This window comes from Papaver somniferum, chromosome 5, assembly GCF_003573695.1.
Source record: "Papaver somniferum cultivar HN1 chromosome 5, ASM357369v1, whole genome shotgun sequence".
Taxonomy (NCBI): Eukaryota; Viridiplantae; Streptophyta; class Magnoliopsida; order Ranunculales; family Papaveraceae; genus Papaver; species Papaver somniferum.
The window spans coordinates 180,019,318-180,043,355 of NC_039362.1; positions in this window are offsets into that span (position 1 = coordinate 180,019,318).

Genomic DNA, 24,038 nt, shown 5'->3' on the forward strand with positions numbered 1-24,038 from the left:
AGCACGACAAATCACGTTTATTCTTCCGGCACAGTCCATCCCAGCATGCCTTCTAGCACGGTGTTTAGGGGTGAATATGATTTTGGTCCTACCCGTCCTAGTCACACTTCATGACCACACTTACTATGAATGGTAAGAGAGGGTTGCCTTTCCATTGTACTTTGTCCTGTCTTATATAGACTTTCAAAAAGCCCCTCCTTTTATGACATCATGCCACATGTTCTAAACCTCATTAATTACTATTGATGTCATTCCTTTTCTAATATGACCTCCACCTTTCTTATTAATTCCTCCCTTATCCTTTCCATCTCATAGATACTTTTTAGTGGACTTGGCCTTAGTCCCCAAGTCCCCATATCTCTTATTGGGTTTGCTACCCCTTCGGAGGCACCCATGTCCCTTTAAGGGGTATTATTTTTCATGTATCAAAATACGACAAGTCATAATATCCGGCACATCACATAACACGTCATGTACGTGATTTCGTGTGTTGGGTTGTGCTGGGCAGCCACGCTTTACACCTCTAGGTGGACTAGATCCGGCTCTGGCCCCTCCATACTAAAAAAAAATCCTAAAATATGAAATTAGGCTTCCACTTTGAGCCTAATTTACCTTTAGTCCTTGCAATATTTGAGAATTAGTTCACTTTAGCTTGTTTAAAAATTCGTAGTCAGGCCACCATTTTCTATATATCTTACCTTTAGTCCATATAATACTAGGTTTTAGTCTATTTTATTCTTTGTATTTATAAAATGACCCCACCTTCTACTCAATCATATAAAATGACCCCACCTCCCACTAAGGAAGAACCTTGTAATAGCTTAAAGATCCTAAATTAGTGTTCTATGCTATTAACAACAGAAGAAATTCGGTTGTGGCAAATAAATTTACACCCGAACGCCGAAGTAAAAAAAATCATCGAACCTGTGCTTGTCCCCGGCAATACCAAACTCAAGCTCCTCTCCTTTTGCTGAACCATTTGAGTTGCCAGAAAAAAAGAAAAAAAAAAGTAAAATGAGTATGTATACGACATTCCAGGCATGATCGATTTTTTCCAATAGAAATGGCGAAAGGACATTTGAAAAGTTTTTGCAATGGTGAGCCTGTCCAGTGGGTGGCACTGTGGACAACAAATCTCCATTTTTTTTTTCTTTTTCCTTTGTTTATGAAAATTGTAAGATGAGTTGACACTAGCCATGTCCTTAGATTCACAGTGGTTGCATTAATAATAATACTTTACCTAATCACAACATGGATCAAGTTCTAATCCTTTCAAATAAATTAGAAATGGTTTTATCCGTGGACTAAGAGCAACCACAATAACGACCAAATTTGGGGACTATACCCAAATTGGGTCCCAAAGTGAGCCGTAGGAGAAGCAACTAAAGATATATATAGTCTGGAAAATTAGGGATTGAGACTAAATGTGGTCGTCAACCCAGACCAAATCACCATATAGTGGGACGTAGGTATTAGGAGTGTAGGATCACAATCTCGCAACAATAATATCTTAGCGAAATTATCAACAACACAACACAATAACGTCGCAGAACAATTTCAGAAATAAGATAATAAACGACGTCAGCTAAAATCATGAGAAAGATGTGAGGGTCCTGCGAAAATTAGAGAGTTTGCGAGATTAAGATTTGTAAGGTTGCGATAATATCGCAAGTCATTTCCGAAAATAAAGGACAGATTAGCTGTCATCCACTATGTATTTCCCTATAAATAGTCGTTCAGTTGTAAAGGAAAGGGAGATATTTTTTGGGTAAGAAACAGGTAAATAGGAGAGAGAAAGTCTAGAGCAGAGGTCATTCTTGATTCCTTTATCTTTTCTTGTAAAAATATTCAAAGATTGATCAATAAAATTAAGAGTGTAAATCTAAAATTGAGTTGAGTAATCATGAAATCATATGAGGGGTGTAGTGTAGGATTTCCTGCAACTACATAATGGCGCTAGAAACAGGGACTTCAAGATCGAAAGTTGAAGATTGTTGTTGAGAATGTTCAAATCAAGAAAGTGATTAAATAAATCAGTGAACCAGTTAAAAGAAAGATGATTAGAATTAATGAAGATGACAAAAGATTGGAGTATAATATGATAACAAAAATGATGGTTAATGAATTTTATGAAAACATCAAAGGAAGAATACATAAACGAAATTTTGAAGGAAGGAAGGTTATGGCGGTAGAAAAGACATCACCCTTGAAAGATTGGGAAAAGCAAAAAATTACATTCATGGCGGCAGAAATACCAAAAGAAAATTTGAACCACACACCTCCATTGGTTTTTACAGTTCCTATTACGCGAAAAGAGAATGAGACAACAACAAAATCCACGGGAGAATGGATATTGACCAGAACTTTAATCGATACAGGAAGTTCAGTGGATATAATATTTTATCATGCATTCCGGGGAATGGGATGTAAAGATGAAGAAATGTCCAGTTCAACATATTTTGTTCACGGCTTTGGAAAAGCCACAACAAAACCTAAAGGAGAAATAGTGGTACGAATTCCACTTGAAGAGATCGAAACACACGTAACACTATGCGTGGTGGATATGGAATCGCCATATAATATGTTGTTAGGAAGACCATGGATATAAAAGCTGTAGTATCAATGTTGCATCAATGAATTAATTAAGTTCCCCACACCAAATGGAATAGGTGAAATCAGAGGAGATATTGACAACGCGAAATTATGTCATCAAATTGAAGTAAAGCATTATGAAGGACAAGCAAAAAAGAAACAATTTCGCAGAAAGTTGGCAAAGGAAGCAAAGAAAGAAGAAGAATTTAGAGTATATATGATAAGGGAAAAAGAAGGCAAAGGAATACCCAGCGAAATTTCGGAAGAAGGAGAAGGACCTGTAAAAACAATAAAAGAACCAACACCAATGGGAGAACCTAAACCCAGTTACATTGTCGCAGAACCAACAAAAGAAATAAACGTTGGGACTATAGAAGAACCTCTAATATTGAGAATTGGAACCAAAATGGATGTGGAAGAAGAAGAAAGAATTGTTAACCTGTTGCGAGAATATAAAGATGTTTTTGCAGGAAGCATGGATGAGATACCGGGAATAGATCCATCAATTGCATGCCACAAGTTGTAGATTAACAAAAATGTGAGACCATTTAAACAGAGAATAAGAAAAATTGAAACAACTTACCATTCCCAAATAGAAGAAGAACTACAGAAAATGCTTGATGCGGGAATAATAAGAGAAGCTAAATACCCAGAATGGATAGCGAATATGGTCATTGTCCCAAAGAAAAACAAAGGAATCAGGATTTGCATAGATTTCACTGATTTAAACAAAGCTTTCCCCAAAGATAGTTTTCCGTTACCAGATATTCCTCAAATGGTGGAATCCGCAGCGGGAAACGATAGAGTATCGTCTTTAGATGGGTACAAAGGGTATAACCAAATCCCTCTCGCTGAAGAAGATCAAGAACATACTGCTTTCTTCGCCCCTAGAGGTTTATATTGTTACACGAAAATGCCATTTGGTTTGCGAAATGCGGGAGCGACATACTAAAGAATGGTAGAGAAGGTGTTCGCAAAATGGATACACAAAACATTAGAAGTATACGTGGATGAAATGTTAGTAAAGAGTAAAGAACCTAAAGACCATGTACAAGACCTGAGGGAGATTTTTGAACAAATGCGGCAGTATAACATTAAATTGAATCCTGAAAAGTGTACTATTGGGGTTGCATCGGGAAAAAATTTAGGCTACATTGTATCAAAGGAAGGAATACAGGTTGATCCAGAAAAAGTGCAAGCAGTTCGTTACATGACAACACCAGCAACAATAAAAGATATGCAGAAGTTGAATGGGATTCTAGCTTCGCTGGGGAGATTCATTTCACGATCATCAGACAAATGCAAATATTTTTTCGATATACTCAAGAAGGGTGCGAAATTTAAATGGACTGATGAATGTGAAAAAGCTTTTCAAGGAATCAAAGAACATCTTATGAATACAACTATTTTACAAAAAGCATAATCAGGAGAAGAATTATTGATCTATCTTGCGATGACGTCGCATGCATTAAGTGTTTTGTTATTACGAATAGACACATGAGTGGAAAATCCCATTTATTACATTAGCAAAACTTTTAATACTGCCGAGAATAATTACTCAAAGATTGAGAAGTTAATCTTAGCATTAGTTTATGCATCATTTAAGCTCCGCATATATTTTCAAGCGCATAAGATAAAGGTATTAACAAAAGTACCAATTGAATCAGTGATGAAGAATTCTAAAATGTCAGGAAGAGTGGAGAGATGGTGAAGGACCTGTGAAAACAATTAAAGAACCAACACCAATGGGAGAACCTAAACCCAGTTACATTGTCGCAGAACCAACAAAAGAAATAAAAGTTGGAACTATAGAAGAACCTCTAATATTGAGAATTGGAACCAAAATGGATGTGGAAGAAGAAGAAAGAACTGTTAACCTGTTGCGAGAATATAAAGATGTTTTCGCAGGAAGCATGGATGAGATACCGGGAATAGATCCATCAATTGCATGCCACAAGTTGTAGATTAACAAAAATATGAGACAATTTAAACAGATAATAAGAAAAATTGCAACAACTTACCATTCCTAAATAGAAGAAGAACTACAGAAAATGTTTGATGCGGGAATCATAAGAGAAGCTAAATACCTAGAATGGATAGATAATATGGTCATTTCCCCAAAGAAAAACAAAGGAATCGGGATTTGCATAGATTTAACTGATTTAAACAAAGATTGCCCCAAAGATAGTTTTCTGTTACCAGATATTCCTCAAATAGTGGAATCCGCAGCGGGAAACGATAGAGTATCGTCTTTAGATGGGTACAAAGGGTGTAACCAAATCCCCCTCGTTGAAGAAGATCAAGAACATACTTCTTTCTTCGCCCCTAGAGGTTTATATTGTTACACGAAAATGCCATTTGGTTTGCGAAATGCGGGAGCGACATACCAAAGAATGGTAGAGAAGGTGTTCGCAAAATGGATACACAAAACATTAGAATTATACGTGGATGACATGTTAGTAAAGAGTAAAGAAGCTAAAGACCATGTACAAGACCTGAGGGAGATTTTTGAACAAATGCGGCAGTATAACATTAAATTGAATCCTGAGAAGTGTACTATTTGGGTTGCATCGGGAAAAATTTTAGGCTACATTGTATCAAAGGAAGGAATACAGGTTGATCCAGAAAAAGTGCAAGCAATTCGTGACATTCCAACACCAGCAACAATAAAAGATGTACAGAAGTTGAATGGGCTTCTAGCTTCGCTGGGGAGACTCATTTCACGATCATCAGACAAATGCAAATATTTTTTCGATATACTCAAGAAGGGTGCGAAATTTAAATGGACTGATGAATGTGAAAAAGATTTTCAAGGAATCAAATAACATCTTATGAATACAACTATTTTACAAAAAGCAGAACCAGGAGAAGAATTATTGATCTATCTTGCGACGACGTCGCATGCATTAAGTGTTTTGTTATTGCGAATAGACACATGAGTGGAAAATCCCATTTATTACATTAGCAAAACTTTTAATACTGCCGAGAAGAATTATTCAAAGATTGAGAAGTTAATCTTAGCATTAGTTTATGCATCATTTAAGCTCCGCATATATTTTCAAGAGCATAAGATAAAGGTATTAACAAAAGTACCAATTGAATCAGTGATGAAGAATTCTAAAAGGTCAGGAAGAGTCGAGAGATGGTGAAGGACCTGTGAAAACAATAAAAGAACCAACACCAATGGGAGAACCTAAACCCAGTTACATTGCCGCAGAACCAACAAAATAAATAAACGTTGGGACTATAGAAGAACCTCTAATATTGATAATTGGAACCAAAATGGATGTGGAAGAAGAAGAAAGAACTGTTAACCTGTTGCGAGAATATAAAGATGTTTTCGCAGGAAGCATGGATGAGATACCGGGAATAGATCTATCAATTGCATGCCACAAGTTGTAGATTAACAAAAATGTGAGACCATTTAAACAGAGAATAAAAAAAATTGCAACAACTTACCATTCCCAAGTAGAAGAAGAACTACAGAAAATGCTTGATGCGGGAATCATAAGAGAAGCTAAATACCCAGAATGGATAGCGAATATGGTCATTGTCCCAAAGAAAAACAAAGGAATCAGGATTTGCATAGATTTCACTGATTTAAACAAAGCTTGCCCCAAAGATAGTTTTCCGTTACCAGATATTCCTCAAATAGTGGAATCCGCAGCAGGAAACGATAGAGTATCGTATTTAGATGGGTACAAAGGGTATAACCAAATCCCTCTCGCTGAAGAAGATCAATAACATACTGCTTTCTTCGCCCCTAGAGGTTTATATTGTTACACGAAAATGTCATTTGGTTTGCGAAATGCGGGAGCGACATACCAAAGAATGGTAGAGAAGGTGTTCGCAAAATAGATACACAAAACATTAGAAGTATACGTGGATGACATGTTAGTAAAGAGTAAAGAAGCTAAAGACCATGTACAAGACCTGAGGGAGATTTTTGAACAAATGCGGAAGTATAACATTAAATTGAATCCTGAGAAGTGTACTATTGGGGTTGCATCGGGAAAAATTTTAGGCTACATTGTATCAAAGGAAGGATTACAGGTTCATCCATAAAAAGTGCAAGCAGTTCGTGACATTCCAACACCAGCAACAATAAAAGATGTACAGAAGTTGAATGGGCTTCTAGCTTCGCTGGGGAGATTCATTTCACGATCATCAGACAAATGCAAATATTTTTTCGATATACTCAAGAAGGGTGCGAAATTTAAATGGACTGATGAATGTGAAAAAGCTTTTCAAGGAATCAAAGAACATTTTATGAATACAATTATTTTACAAAAAGCAGAACCAGGAGAAGAATTATTGATCTATCTTGTGACGACGTCGCATGCATTAAGTGTTGTGTTATTGCGAATAGACACATGAGTGGAAAATCCCATTTATTACATTAGCAAAACTTTTAATACTGCCGAGAAGAATTATTCAAAGATTGAGAAGTTAATCTTAGCATTAGTTTATGCATCATTTAAGCTCCGAATATATTTTCAAGCGCATAAGATAAAGGTATTAACAAAAGTACCAATTGAATCAGTGATGAAGAATTCTAAAAGGTCAGGAAGAGTCGAGAGATGGTGAAGGACCTGTGAAAACAATAAAAGAACCAACACCAATGGGAGAACCTAAACCCAGTTACATTGCCGCAGAACCAACAAAAGAAATAAACGTTGGGACTATAGAAGAACCTCTAATATTGAGAATTGGAACCAAAATGGATGTGGAAGAAGAAGAAAGAATTGTTAACCTGTTGCGAGAATATAAAGATGTTTTCGCAGGAAGCATGGATGAGATACCGGGAATAGATCCATCAATTGCATGCCACAAGTTGTAGATTAAAAAAAATGTGAGACCATTTAAACAGAGAATAAAATAAATTGCAACAATTTACCATTTCCAAATAGAAGAAGAACTACAGAAAATGCTTGATGCGGGAATCATAAGAGAAGCTAAATACCCAGAATGGATAGAAAATATGGTCATTGTCCCAAATAAAAACAAAGGAATCAGGATTTGCATATATTTCACTGATTTAAACAAAGCTTTCCCCAAAGATAGTTTTTCGTTACCAGATATCCTCAAATGGTGGAATCCGCAGCGTGAAACGATAGAGTATCGTCTTTAGATGGGTACAAAGGGTATAACCAAATCCCTCTCGCTGAAGAAGATCAAGAACATACTGCTTTCTTCGCCCTTAGAGGTTTACATTGTTACACGAAAATGCCATTTGGTTTGCGAAATGCGGGAGCGACATACCAAAGAATGGTAGAGAAGGTGTTCGCAAAATGGATACACAAAACATTAGAAGTATACGTGGATGACATGTTAGTAAAGAGTAAAGAAGCTAAAGACCATGTACAAGACCTGAGGGAGATTTTTGAACAAATGCGGAAGTATAACATTAAATTGAATCCTGAGAAGTGTACTATTGGGGTTGCATCGGGAAAAATTTTAGGCTACATTGTATCAAAGGAAGGATTACAGGTTCATCCATAAAAAGTGCAAGCAGTTCGTGACATTCCAACACCAGCAACAATAAAAGATGTACAGAAGTTGAATGGGCTTCTAGCTTCGCTGGGGAGATTCATTTCACGATCATCAGACAAATGCAAATATTTTTTCGATATACTCAAGAAGGGTGCGAAATTTAAATGGACTGATGAATGTGAAAAAGCTTTTCAAGGAATCAAAGAACATTTTATGAATACAATTATTTTACAAAAAGCAGAACCAGGAGAAGAATTATTGATCTATCTTGTGACGACGTCGCATGCATTAAGTGTTGTGTTATTGCGAATAGACACATGAGTGGAAAATCCCATTTATTACATTAGCAAAACTTTTAATACTGCCGAGAAGAATTATTCAAAGATTGAGAAGTTAATCTTAGCATTAGTTTATGCATCATTTAAGCTCCGCATATATTTTCAAGCGCATAAGATAAAGGTATTAACAAAAGTACCAATTGAATCAGTGATGAAGAATTCTAAAAGGTCAGGAAGAGTCGAGAGATGGTGAAGGACCTGTGAAAACAATAAAAGAACCAACACCAATGGGAGAACCTAAACCCAGTTACATTGCCGCAGAACCAACAAAAGAAATAAACGTTGGGACTATAGAAGAACCTCTAATATTGAGAATTGGAACCAAAATGGATGTGGAAGAAGAAGAAAGAATTGTTAACCTGTTGCGAGAATATAAAGATGTTTTCGCAGGAAGCATGGATGAGATACCGGGAATAGATCCATCAATTGCATGCCACAAGTTGTAGATTAAAAAAAATGTGAGACCATTTAAACAGAGAATAAAAAAAAATGCAACAATTTACCATTCCCAAATAGAAGAAGAACTACAGAAAATGCTTGATGCGGGAATCATAAGAGAAGCTAAATACCCAGAATGGATAGAAAATATGGTCATTGTCCCAAAGAAAAACAAATGAATCAGGATTTGCATATATTTCACTGATTTAAACAAAGCTTTCCCCAAAGATAGTTTTCCGTTACCAGATATCCTCAAATGGTGGAATCCGCAGCGTGAAACGATAGAGTATCGTCTTTAGATGGGTACAAAGGGTATAACCAAATCCCTCTCGCTGAAGAAGATCAAGAACATACTGCTTTCTTCGCCCTTAGAGGTTTACATTGTTACACGAAAATGCCATTTGGTTTGCGAAATGCGGGAGCGACATACCAAAGAATGGTAGAGAAGGTGTTCGCAAAATGGATACACAAAACATTAGAAGTATACGTGGATGACATGTTAGTAAAGAGTAAAGAATCTAAAGACCATGTACAAGACCTGAGGGAGATTTTTGAACAAATGCGGCAGTATAACATTAAATTGAATCCTGAGAACTGTACTATTGGGGTTGCATCGGGAAAAATTTTAGGCTACATTGTATCAAAGGAAGGAATACAGGTTGATCCAGAAAAAGTGCAAGAAGTTCGTTACATGCCAACACCAGCAACAATAAAAGATGTACAGAAGTTGACTGGGCTTCTAGCTTCGCTGGGGAGATTCATTTCACGATCATCAGACAAATGCAAATATTTTTTCGATACACTCAAGAAGGGTGTGAAATTTAAATGGACTGATGAATGTGAAAAAGCTTTTCAAGGAATCAAAGAACATCTTATGAATACAACTATTTTAAAAAAAGCATAACCAGGAGAAGAATTATTGATCTATCTTGCGACGACGTCGCATGCATTAAGTGTTTTGTTATTACGAATAGACACATGAGTGGAAAATCCCATTTATTACATTAGCAAAACTTTTAATACTGCCGAGAAGAATTACTCAAAGATTGAGAAGTTAATCTTAGCATTAGTTTATGCATCATTTAAGATCCGCATATATTTTCAAGCGCATAAGATAAAGGTATTAACAAAAGTACCAATTGAATCAGTGATGAAGAATTCTAAAAGGTCGGGAAGAGTGGGAGATGGAATGCACAAGTAGACCACTTTGATATTAAATATGAAATGTTGTATTCCCCAAAATCGCAAGTTGTTGTAGATTTCTTGGCAGAATTTCCATTAGAAGAAGATGAAGCGGTAGAAGAAATGATGGATATAGAAGAAGAACACGGAGATCCAAAAGATTTATTAACATAACCAAATATATGGGAGATATTGGTAGATGGATCATCAAATGGAGAAGGAAATGGGATTGAAATTGTTTTAATTTCGCCAGAAGGAATAAAGATGGATTTTTCATTCAGATTGGAATTCGCATCCACTAATAATGAAACGGAATATGAAGCTGTGATACATGCCTTAAAATTCGCAATAAAAATGAAACTAGAAAATGTCAGGATCACTAGTGATCTGCAGCTAGTTATTCACCAAATAAAGGGAGAGTATACTACAAATGAACCATCTTTAAAGAAGTACAAGAAGCTCATTGAAGAATTATCAGCGAAAATCCCAAAAATAAAATGGAGGCACATTTCAAGGAAGGATAACAGACTCGCAGACGCTTTTGCTTTCATCTCAAGCATGATGACAGATCCAACTGCGAGATGCATAAAAATACAAACACTTCTGTCACCATCAATCAATAAAGAAGAAGTGGACGTGATGATAATAGACAATGAAGAATAAGAACAAACGAACAATATCGCAGACTGGAGAATGGAACTTCATGCATATTTGGACAAAGGAGAGAACCCAAGAAATATATTGGAAACACACAAGTTAAAAAGCCGCGCAACGAATTATGAATTAAGAGATGGGCTGCTATGCCGAAAATCCTTTAACGGACCTTCACTCAGATGTTTGACACGAGAGGAAGGAGAAAAAGTGCGACAAATGTTACATAGTGGGGATGCTGGCAATCATAGCGGGGGAAGATCTTTGGAACATAGAGAAAAAATGCAAGGCTATTACTGGCCATACATGCACGAAGATGCAAAACAAATATCAAGGCGCTGCGAAGATTGTAAGCGGCATGGAAAGAAAATACATGCACCTGGAGCACCGTTATCATCTTCAATCAGTGTGTGGCCTTTTGGAAAGTGGGGCTTAGATATTGTGGGGCCATTTTACTGGGTTCTGGACAAAGAAGATATTTAATAGTCGCAACAGATTATTTCACAAAATGGACAGAAGTGAAAGTAGTACAGCATATTCGCGACAAAGATGTCCTTACATTCATATTTGAAAATATCATTTGCAGATTTGGAATTCCTGCGCAGTTGATATCTGATAGTGGGAAACAGTTTGAAGGACAGAATATAGAAATGCTACTTAATGCATTCAAGATAAAATGTGGAAAGTGTACTCCTTTGTATCCACAAGCTAATGGGCATGTAGAAGCAACAAACAAAACAATTGCAGATATATTAAAGAAGAAATTGGAAGGACATCACAGAGCATGGTGCGAACAAGTACATAATGCAGTATGGGCTTATAATACAACTAGAAGAGAAGCTACTGGAATGTCACCTTTTTGTTTAACATATGGAGTTGAAGCGGTGTTACCAACAGAAGTTGTTATTCCGACAACAAAAAGAGAAGCTTGGGAAAAAAACCTTAGTGCGGGTTTGATCTTAAATAAACTTGATGAATTAGAAGAAAGAAGAGAAAAAACTTTACAACATATGGAGAGTTATCAGCGAAGATTAACCCGAGAATATAATAAACGTGTCAAAGTACGCGAATTCTAACCAGGAGATTTAGTTCTGCGAGAGACACCAATATATCAGCGAGAAAATGGTGGAAAATTAGCGAAAAAATGGGATGGACCTTACATCATTAAGGAGATAGTTGGAACATGAGCTTATAGATTACTGGATCCAGAAGGCAGAGATGTTGGTCATAGACTTGACAGACCATGGAACAGGTTGTATTTAAAAAGATATTATCCGTAAGAATCTTTGAGAAGTTATGGATTCTGAAAAAATAATTGAAAGATTATTCATATCAAAACAAGATCATGATGTGCGAAATTTTCGCAGAGATAATCACAGAACAATGACATAAAAGAAAGGGGCGAACCTTTATATCGTATACCCTAGTTCGCGAATAAAATTTCGCAAGAGGAAAATGTAAGACCTAATGTATGTCATATTAGGGGGTACCTGTTGCATGGCTCAGGGAAAGGCTACACCGCCACCGGAACCTGAGTCATGGAGATTTGGGGTCAATAAAACCCATCCGGGAGAGGCACCTTGGATTCTGATCTTAAGCATATGACTTAGGTTGGGAGACTAAGGTAATAAGGACTCTCCCAAGGAGTGCATATTTGATCAAGGCGCCGAGGGACACGGTTGAGTCAAGAGTGCCAGGGACGTTTGAAGCGTACCTTGCCATTCTTGACAAGTCTTGGCTTATACTGCACTCGACCCGAAAATATTCGAAAATATCATTTGCAGATTCGGAATTCCTGCACAGTTGGTATCTTATTATGGGAAACAGTTTGAGGGGCAGAACATAAAAATGTTACTTAATGCATTCAAGATAAAATGTGGAAAGTCCACCCCTTTATATCCACAGGCTAATGGGCAAGTAGAAGCAACAAATAAAGCAATTGCAGATATATTAAAGAAGAAATTAGAAGGACATCACAGATCATGGCGTGAACAAGTACACAATGCAGTATGGGCTTATAATACAACTAGAAGAGAAGCTACTGGAATGTCACCTTTTTGTTTAACATATGGAGTTGAAGCGGTGTTACCAACATAAGTTGTTATTCCGACAACAAAAAGAGAAGCTTGGGAGAAAAATCTTATTGCGGGTTTAATTCTAAAAAAACTTGATGAATTAGAAGAAAAAGGAGAAAAAGCTTTACAATATATGGAGAATTATCAGCGAAGATTGGCTCGAGAATATAATAAACGTGTCAAAATACGTGAATTTCAACCAGGAGATTTAGTTCTGCGAGAAACACCAATATATCAGCGAGAAAATGGTGGAAAATTAACGAAAAAATAGGATGGACCTTACATCATAAAGGAGATAGTTGGAAAAGGAGCTTATAGATTAATGGACCCAGAAGGAAGAGAAGTTGGTCATAGATTAGATAGATCATGGAACAGATTGTACTTGAAAAGATATTATTCGTAAGAATCTTTGATAAGTTATAAATTCTGAAAGAATAATTGCAGGATTATTCATGGCAAAACAAGATCATGATGTGCGAAATTATCGCAGAGAACAATGACATAAAAGAAAGGGGCGAACCTTATGGTGTACACCCTAGTTCGCGAATAAAATATCGCAAGAGGCAAATGTAAGACCTAAAGTACGTCATATTAGGGGCTACCTGTTACATGGCTCAGGGAAAGGCTACACCGCCACCGGAACCTGAGTCATGGAGATTTGGGGTCAATAAAGCCCATCTGGGAGAGGCACCTTGGATTCTCAACTTAAGCATATGACTTAGGTTGGGCGACTAAGGTAAGTGCAGATTTGATCAAGGCGCCGAGGTACACGGTTGAGTCAAGAGTGCCGAGGGCGTTTGAAGCGTCCTTGCCATTCTTGACAAGTCTTGGCTTATACTGTAGTCGGCCCGAAGAAAACCCCACTTAGGGTGCAGTCTCGTAACCATAAGCCCTATAGGTAAAAGGGATAAGAGGCTGCGAAAACAACTGGTTGTTGTTAAGACTGGATGGGAGGATCTAACCTTGTATGGTAGAAGTACGTCTCCTTGAAGAGGCAACCAGGGGGAAGATAAGGGCGGCACCCTCCATTAGGGAGCTGATAAGTGTCTTAAGACGCAAATGTCATGAGGCTTATTATTCGCAAGGATAATTAAGGCTTGTCATATTTGTGCAACATTCCTGAAGAGGCAATAATACAAAAGAAAAAGATAAGATGAGATCAATAGGTTTTCGCATGAAAGTGCGAAGACGTCCTGCGATTTCATCGCATGACGACAATGTCATGGGTCTTTATTTTCACAAGAATATTTAGGCTTGTCATATTGTCGCAACATTCCTGAAGAGGCCATAATACAAAAGAAAAAATTTTAAGACAAGATCAATGGGTTTTTGTATGAAAGTGCAAGGACGTCCTGCGATTTTGTCGCAATGACAAGAGATGGCATAATAAGACCTTTAATTAGGAAGGCAAAATGAGAGGCAAGTATGGGAATCGATATACAAGAAGCATTATCTTTCTTATCAACAAAATATTAAAAGAAATAGTTGACTCCAAAGTCGATTGAAAAATGTAGCTCTCAAAATTAATAAAAATAAGACAGCTCAAGAAAACAAAGCTAGAAAAGAAGCTCAAGCTTCAATATCAATATCAGTAGCAGGAGATGACAGAAGTTCGTCGCCAACATTCTCGCAAGCTTCTCCTTCATTTCGGATTTGATCTTCGTCATGACTAGCATTTTGATTATCGCCAGCAATTACTTGATTAACATCTTGAATATTGCCAGCAACTACTTCTTCGGGAGAAATTTCTTTCTCATTCTGATTAACACCAGAAGATGCTTCTTTAGAAGGAACTTCTTCTTCATCTTCAAGGAAATTATCCTCTGCACCGCTTTCATAATCGTAATCACTATCAGCAGGACGAGGAACTTCATGATCATCTACTTCTAAAGGATCAATTGATGTAGAAGGAAGAGAGTTGGACAATAAAATGCCATTTACAAGGACTTCAGCACGGAGATGAACTTGGCGAAGAAGTGCTCTTTGATGATTCCTATCTTGAATATCCTTAAAATAAGCAAGATAATCAAGTCTTCTTTCTGCCCGGTCGTGAGAACCAGTAAGAGTAGAGACAAGTAATGCATTCTCTTTGCGAATTTTATCATATTTAGCCTCCAAATCAGAAATAGAAGAATGAAGATTCTTCTCAGACTCTGCGAAAAATAGAATACGAAATTTTGTTAAGATAAGGAATTCAGAGAGATATGACAAAGGAAAGATAATTAAGGCAGTCAAACTATTATGACTACCTTTCTTTTGCGAAATAAGATGTTGAACCAAGGATAGACAACTATTCTCCCAATGATCCTTTGCATCATCAAATTTATCTCCAACTAGACCTTTTAAGTCGAGACTGAAGATTTTTCTCTTTAGAAACAAGGAAGGCATTTTTCTTCGCAAGAGAAGAATAAGATTCTTCTAATTTGGAATATTGATCTTTATCTAATTTTCTTTCACACTTAAAGCTATTCTACCTTGAATGAGTGAATCTCTTTCAGTGATAGATGATTCTGTTACTTCTTTAAGTTCATTTCTTAAAGAACGAAGAGATTTTTCTTGGTCAGCACATACTTTTTGGAGAATATTAAGTTGTTGCGAAGATATCGCCATCTTGTTTAAATAAACTCTCTTCTCTTGAGACAAGGTTTTATTCTCATCTGATAAAGTTTCCATCCCTAAATTAGTTTTGGTTAAAGAATAAGAAAGACGAGATACTTCATTACTTAATAGATCTTGTTTTTCAACTAATTGGGTATTTTCATTGGTAAGGTTATTTATTTGATCAAGAGAATATGAATAGAGATTATATAATTGGTTATATTGATCCATTAAGACTTCTTTATCAACACGGGCTTCTTCAACAACAGATTCAAATTGATATCTCTCCATTACTCGTTTCTGATTTAATGTTTAACATGAAAGAGGGATTTAAAGGATAATTAAGCAGGAGAAGGATAAAACCGTCGAAAAGGCAAATTAAAGACATAGATGAGGAAATCATACCTCTTAACTCATCATTCTTCTTGCGAAGATTATCACGATCCAGCAAAACATTCTGAAGTTTCTGATTTTCAAGACGAAGAGCATTACATTCTTTTTCTAAAGTTGTCTGCGAAGCAGCTTTGTCAGAACCCAAATTCTTGCTCAGAATTTCGCAAATATTATACTTGATGGGATCAGTGGAAGACTTCTTGCCATCATATAGAATCTCAGATAAAACCTTGGAAACAATGTTTATCCCTTCCACGATCTCTTTCGATAAAGGAGGAGAACTGGTAGAGATAGAAGGTTGACAAATATTCTCAATGGCAAGAGAAGAGGCTTCATTCGCAGAAGGAACCACAAGGGAAGTTTAAGTCATAGGAAGATCAACTGGAGAAATGAAATCAGAGGCAACATTCTCGCGAGTTGGAGATAAAGGTTTATCTTGCGAATATATCGCAGGAGATTTGGAAGAAATGAAGTCAGAGGCAGCGTGTTCATGAATTGGAGATAAAGGTTTATCTTGCGAAGATGTCGCAGGAGATTTGGAATAAATGAGTAGATGGAAGGGAACAATAGTTGGAACAGCCTTGAGGTGGCGAGATTTCTTGTGAGGTCTATGAAGATCTTTATCACCCTGCGAATTACAATCTAGATAAGAAACAGAGGCAACAATATTGTTATTAGAAAAATATAGTGTTTCTTACTACCTTCTCATTCGCAGACTTCCTTTTATGAACGACAACTTTATGCTGTGATTTGGGATTATTAGGATTCTGAACTGAAAATTTAATGTTGGAGCCACTTTTGCTGAAATAACAAGAATATGGGAATCACATAAACAACATCACATAAGGCAATAAACAAGATCAATTTCAAATATATCAATTTCAGCAAAATTTATAAGGAAGAAAAAAGAAGACTAACCTTGATGAATCCATGAAAGATGATAGCAGGGAAATTATCTTGAAGAAGATCACGAACTATGAAGATCTAATTTGAAGATGAAGAAGAATTTAAAAAGATTGAAGAAGAAAGAAGAAAAGTTGCAACAATGGAGTTTGTAGAAGAACGATGAAGTTGCAGAGAGCATAAAAAGAAAGAAGAAGAGGATGAAAAGAAATATATATAGAGGGAATTTTTCCTCGAGAAAATAAACATGGTTAATACGGAAAGATTTAAGCAGTTAAAAATTAACGATTACAAAAGACGTGTCGAGAAATAAATGGAAGAAAGAATATGTGGGATAAATGCAGAATATGAGAAAATAAGCGGTTGTGACATTTCTCACATCATTCTCACTAAGAAGACCCGATGCCCCTTCAAGCTTCGATTTAAAAGGAACGCGGCAAAAAGGTGGTTTTTGGAGAAAGTTGTATGCGGTAGTCATAAACACCCTATACCAGAGAGTTTGCTATCACATTCGTACGCTGGACGCCTTACCGAAGAAGAAGAGAAGATCGTAGAGACACTGACACAAATTCGTATGAAGCCCATTGATATCCTCGCTCACTTAAAGGAAAGAAACCCACAAAATGCTTCTACTTTGGCTAACATCTACAACGCAAGAACAAAATTGAATGCTAAGACATGGGAACAAAGGAACGAAATGCAACAATTAAGGCATTTGGGGGAGGCGAATAATTACTCGGTTTTCCACGATGATGATGAGAAAGGACTAATAAGACATCTTTTGTTGGCTAATCCTGAGTTTGTGAAGTTGGCACGGTGCTCTCATCAAATCCTTCTAATGGATTGCACATACAAAACCAACAAGTTTGAGATGCCGTTGTTGAACTTTGTCGGGAAAACTTCTACCAATGATCCTTTTAGTGTTGGTTTTTTCTTCTTGAAAGATGCTCTCGAAGAGAGCTATGTGTGGGCATTAAACCAAGTGAAGCTATTCTACATAAAGGGATATACTCCAAAGGTAATTATTACCGACAAGGAACAAGTTTGTTGAATGCAATAAGGAGGGTTTTCCCGGAAGCTCATAACCTTATTTGCACGTTCCACTTGTGGAAAAGTATTGAGACTAAGTGCATGCGCCTTGTCCGTCCAACCAAAAAAAGCGAAATGGATAGAATAAAGAAACTACCGTCACATCAACAAAAGGATGCCAAAGAGAAATTTAAGAAGAATGACAAGTTGGCGGAACTAAAATGGTAAAGTTTCAAAACGGAGTGGAGAGCCTTGACCTATTCTATCACCGTGGATGAATATGAGGATAGAGCTCGTATGTTAGTGTCTCATTGGAAAATAGGTTATCCAAGTGTTGTGAAGTATTTGTTGGATAATTGGTTGGATCCGCACAAATAGAAGTTCGTATCGGCGTTCACTAACCAATATAGGCACTATGATAACCAAGCTACAAGTACGGCAAAGTCATCTCACAACCGGTTGAAGACGAAACTTCATAGTTGTAATGGTGGGTTAGTTACGCTATTCGAAGCCATGGATTCGTATTTCCGCCGTGATCACGATAGAGTTACGAAGTCTTTTGAAAAAAGCCGAAGTAAACAACACACCAAATGGTTAGACAATAAGTGGCTAAGGGGAATTACACATCAAGTTTCGCACCGCGTTATTGATAAGATAATGTATGAAGTACAACATTTTGAATTGGGGGATTATGAAGAAGAGTGTGTTTGTCCAAACATGACAAGTTTGGGACACCCATGTCGGCATGTTATAGCCACATACCAAGACAAAATGATCCCGATTCAAGATGTTGATCCCTTTTGGAAAAAAGTATCATTCCGTGAAACAATTTTTGATCAACAATTTGGAGGAACGTTTGCCGATAACGAGATTGGTCAAGCTCTAGCCGAGAAATATGCTACACTAAGCCAAGACCAAAGGCAAATATGGTTGAGTAACTTGAGAGATTTCGTATATCCACAATTTAGGTATGATATCAAGGAACCACCAAAGGGGAAGAGTAAGGGGAGGCCTCCTACCAAAAAAAAGATGTACGTAGGAAATAAAAAAAGCAAGTGAATTGGCGAAAGAATCAAAGAAAAGAGATCCTTCGGGTTATGAATGGTTGAGAAAGGAATATGAAGCGGAGGATGAGATGGAAGAAGATGATGTTCAAGGTAGAAACAAACGAAAAAGAGGTCAAGCGGATAAAGGAGAACCAAGCCGTCGAAATGTACAACAAAAATGTATCGAGATTCCTACTTAAGAAAGTGCAACAATCAAAATTGATGTTAAAGGAAAAGGTCCGGTATTTCGCTCTAAACAACAACAAAGTGGGAAAACAAATGATGGAGTTAAAGGTAAAGGTTCCTATGTCGGTCCCGAGGTTTCAAAGGAAGTGGTTGTTAAAGGAAATGGTTGTAAATAAAGTGGGAAAACAAATGATGGAGTTAAAGGTAAAGGTTCATATGTCGGTCCCGAGGTTTCCTCCCAAGATAGTTCAATAAAAAGACTTGTTGGTAAAGTTGGTGTTAAACAATTAGCAAGGAACAATGGAAAGAGTCCGATGGTTGAAAAAAATTGGTCAAGCGGTGAGAAGGAGGAGGAGACGATATATATAAAAGGAGTGCCTAAACCACCACCTAGAGATGAGAATGTCCGATATAGACGGAACTATCACATTCGCTATGAATATTACCTTCGTTTTTTCCCCGACTTTATTCGTGATCATATCAAGGCCACGGAGGATGTTCATGGTGATGGGAATTGTGGTTACCACGTCTTCGTAGAGCAACTTGGACCCTTTGAAGACGCGATAGGGTGGGGTTGTGACCAAGTTACTTACGTAAGGAAAAAATGCTTAATGGAACTACGTGGTTACCGCGACTTCTATGAGCCGATGATGAGAGTTGAAAGAGACGAAACTGATGAGGTGTTAAATGAGAGCTTTGCAAAAATGGAAAGGCGGTTAACCGGAAATATATGTTTGACAAGCGAATACTGGATGCGCATGCCTATATGTGGCCAACTACTCTCCAACGCATTCAATTGCGTCATTAATTTGATCTCCAAGACCATGAGCCATACATTTGCACCAACAAGAATCCTGTTTCTCGAATATTTGTTAACAACAAAAACTATTGTCATGGGGCATGTGGAAGGAAATAATTACATCGGCCTCCGATTACATGAAGGAATCCCATTACCTCCATTGTGGAGGGAATTTGGTTGTGACGGTGAACTCCCCAAGACTTGGTGCAATCGATTTGAGAAAAGGATTGAATTATGGAATTCCATAATGATGTCTATACCGAAGCAATTCATAGTTATGACCGATGATGAAGAGGATGCTTAAATGTTTACAAGTCTTGGTGAAATACATTTTATATTTTGTATTTTGGTATTTTGACTAAATGTGATATGATTGGCAAGGTTTCAGAGTAAGTTACGGTTGGTAACTAGTGAGGTACGGTTGGTAACTAGATTCAATCACCAACCGTAAGTAGTTCCAGAAACACATTTTATCTGTCATTTGCATTTACGGTTGGTACCGATAATACAGTTACCAACCGTAACTAGCTTTAGAAACAAATTTTAACTGCCATTTGCACTTATGGTTGGTATCGATAATATAGTTACTAACCGTAACTGACCCTGACACCAAATACAAAGCAATTATAAGTAATTTAAAACCATTAAACCATGTTTATTACTAAACCAACACTACAACCATCAAACCATTACAAATATAAATGACATTACAACTCATTCATTCATGCGAACTAAAAGGATAGTAATATCCGGATCTACGAGTGCGATAGAAGTCTTTAAGGATGTTGAAATAAGGTAAGTATTGAAAATTCGACCCTTTCCACCTTCTCTGTTCTTGAATAGAGCTCTCTAAAACTTCAGCGTCAGTTTCACCCCTTAATCGTATTTCACCCATAATACGAACTAATGCCATAAATTCTTTAACGTTATCCCGAATAGTTCCATATCGAACATACAACATAATTCCATCGCGGTGATTAGGGTTACCTGTTTCGGAACAAAAGTTTTCAAAAAGAGTTCTCAAATAAATTGTACTCACAAAACCACATCGACGTCGTTCTTCCCCTCTTTTTGGATAACATAGAACAAAGTTGCGGCAAATACATAAATCTTCTTCCAAAGTGAATTCAGGGTTTAGAGCCATAATCTAATTTAAGGTAAGAGATGATTCATGTGGAAGTGTAACTTCTAGCAAGGAGGATAAGTATATATTTATAACAAAAAAAAATGAAGTTGTTAGTGCAAGGAAATTTCAATAACGGATCTATTTTTTGAAAATGAAGTTGTTGAAGGTCTCAACGGCTATATTTTCGAATTGCACAAGGACATGTCAGTGCAACTGTAAGCACCAAACAATTATTTTTTTCTTCCAAAAGTTTAGTTACGGTTGGTGAATGTAAGCACATAATGAACCGTAACTACGTAAAATTTTGAATTCGAAAGTTACGGTTCTTAATTGTTTAGAGATGATAAACCGTAACTCTGGAGAAAACTGAATCCCAGAGTTACGATTCCTTAGCCGGAAAGATTACCAACCGTAAACCTGTCAAAATTAAAATATACAGAGTTACGGTTGGTAACTGTGACTCAAAATGAACTGTAATCAAAGTTATAGGTTACAGGATGTTTTATGGTTGGTTAGGGTGAAAGAGTTACCAATCGTAACTTTCTCTACGGTTCGTCTCGATAAATTTTTACGAACCGTAACTTAAGTTAGTAAAAAATGCTTGTTCCAGTCTGTGCAACGGTTCATAACAAAAAATAGTTACCAACCGTAATTGACTCTGTAACTCAAAATTTCAGACAAAAACTGTCACAAACAAACATACATAAGCTTAAATCCATAACTAACACAAATAACTTCAAATTCATAGATAATATCCATAAGTTTAAATCCATAACTAACACAAATAACTTCAAATTCATAATTAATATCCATATGCTAAATTTCATAAGCTAAAATCCATAATTAACACGCAACTATTAGTTTTTCATAATATCCATAAGTCGAAATTCATAACTAACCACACACAACTAACATAAATCCATAACCAAGCATGGCGGCCACCACGACCCATTTTGTTGGTGCTACCACCACCACGAGTTTTAGGACCATCACGACGACCACCGCGACTACCGTGACCACGACCACCTCTTTGGCTAGTACCCACACAGTGCACCACCTCTTCATCATTTGTATCTTCGCTGCTAGATGAAGGTTGATGATGGCTACTACCTTCACCTCCAAGAGAGTTTATACTCCTCTTTAAGCCTTTTTCGTCCGTGACCAACCCCTCATACATTTCTGCCATGTTTGGATTATGCATGTTCCTTATTTGGTCTTGCAAGATCTTTTGTTCACGACCTTTAAGCACACCATTACGATGGATGCATGAAGTCATGCTATTTTCCAAAGCTTGTCCTCGCTCTTTCTATTCACATATCAAAAAGAGTTTTAAGAGATTATTTCATAATAATCATTAATCTTAAAATCCAAAGTCATGAGGATAACAAAATTACGTACTGACATGAAATATAGCTTCTTCCAAGTCAAACCAAATAGACATCTTTTCTCTTTAGTCTCGTCGACCTCCTTCCTTTGAGCCATAGCCTCTTGAATATACGGTTGGGCCTCCGGATCATTATTGATCACATATGGATGACCAAAATGAGAATACCAACCCATGTAATCAGCAGTGGCTTCTTTCGTGTTGTTACAAGGAATTGCCTCTCCCGCTGCGAGTTGGTATCTTTCTTCATGGCGGTTGTTCCAAGCATCAACCGTTAGAGTTGGCCTGTAGTTGAGCACAATGGTGGGGCCTTTTGTCTCGGATCCTTGCTTGGATAATTTGAAGTTTTCCTCTACAACCCTTTGTTGAATATGAGCAATTTGGCGTAGAGTTCGACGAGGATTGGTCATAACGTAACCTGTGGGATGATACAATGGTCCATTGTAACCTGCGGTCTCTGTGAACCTACGAACATCAACTCCATTTTCAATCCTCAAATAAGGGTCAAAGATAACATATTCAACAGTGAAAGCATCTATTTTCTCCCTCATTTGAATGAGCTTCTTCTCTTTGTTCCTTAGTTGTATGCCAGTGAACTTGAACTTCTTTCCCGTAGGGCCATAATCATGTTCTTCCCACTCAGTAGGAGGTATCAGGCTCGGAAAATGGTCATAAACCCATGCCTAAAAAATAAATTAAGTATAAACAATTGACACATGACTAAAAATATAACAAACAAAGAAAAATGTAACCAAACTTACCATTAGAAGCGCAACATTCCCGGCAATTTCAGTAGCTCCAACCCTAGAGGCCTTTCTTAGGCTGTCAAGTAAATATGCAAGGGTTGCAGTGGCCCACAAATAGTTTTTGATGTTGTCCAAATTCTTCAACAGTTGTAGGTAATGAACATTGACCCTATTTCCCGAGTTATCGGGAAAGAATACGGTCCCAAGAGAATACAACAAATACGCTGTGGCTGTACGCCTAACTGTTGTTTCATCCATCACCTGAACTTCCCTTTCCTTTGCTTCCGTTCCTTCAAACTTGGTCCTCAGATTCTTCAACAATAGCTTTTTGATGATTTTTGGTTTATGTGGTTCAGCAGGGTCATAACCACCAGCCAACTGAAACTCCATCTCAGTTTTATCTTTCTCCCACCCAAGTGTTTCTTGAACAAGGATATAAAGGTCAGTCCAAGACATGTTGTTGTCGAAACCTTCAAACACAGATTGTCCTTCAACTTCAAGGTCAGTAATTTTCTTCACATCTTCCGGTGTTATTGTCATCTCTCCAAATGTAAGATGAAACGTATCAGTTTCAAGCCAATATCGTTCCATGAAGGCAGAGACCACAACACTATAATACTCCGATTGAAGGTGAAGAATTCCAGGCCCTAGTCCTGTACTAGCCACTAGATTTCGAACCAAAGAACATTCTTGACTTAATGGCCAATGTTTACCCCTTTGACGCTTGAGCAATTTAATGCATCTTGCATGGTCCTAAGAAAACAAATATACAAAAATATAAGCATATTATGGTGAACTGAAATAAACAAACAAAATGTATCAAAATAATGAATGTTTTAAGAAAAGTAACAAAATACATACCCTTGTCTGACAGACTTTTGCGGACCAGGAACCGATATAACCAAATAAGATTGAAGACTTATCTGGAGCCTCTCCCCAAGGTCATTTATTCTTCTTCGGTGGAAACAACAAATATTTGCCTTTAGGAATATGCATCCCTTTCGGTGCGGGCCCCTTTCTCGGCTTCTTTTCTTTCTTTTGCCTTGGAGGTGCAGCTAC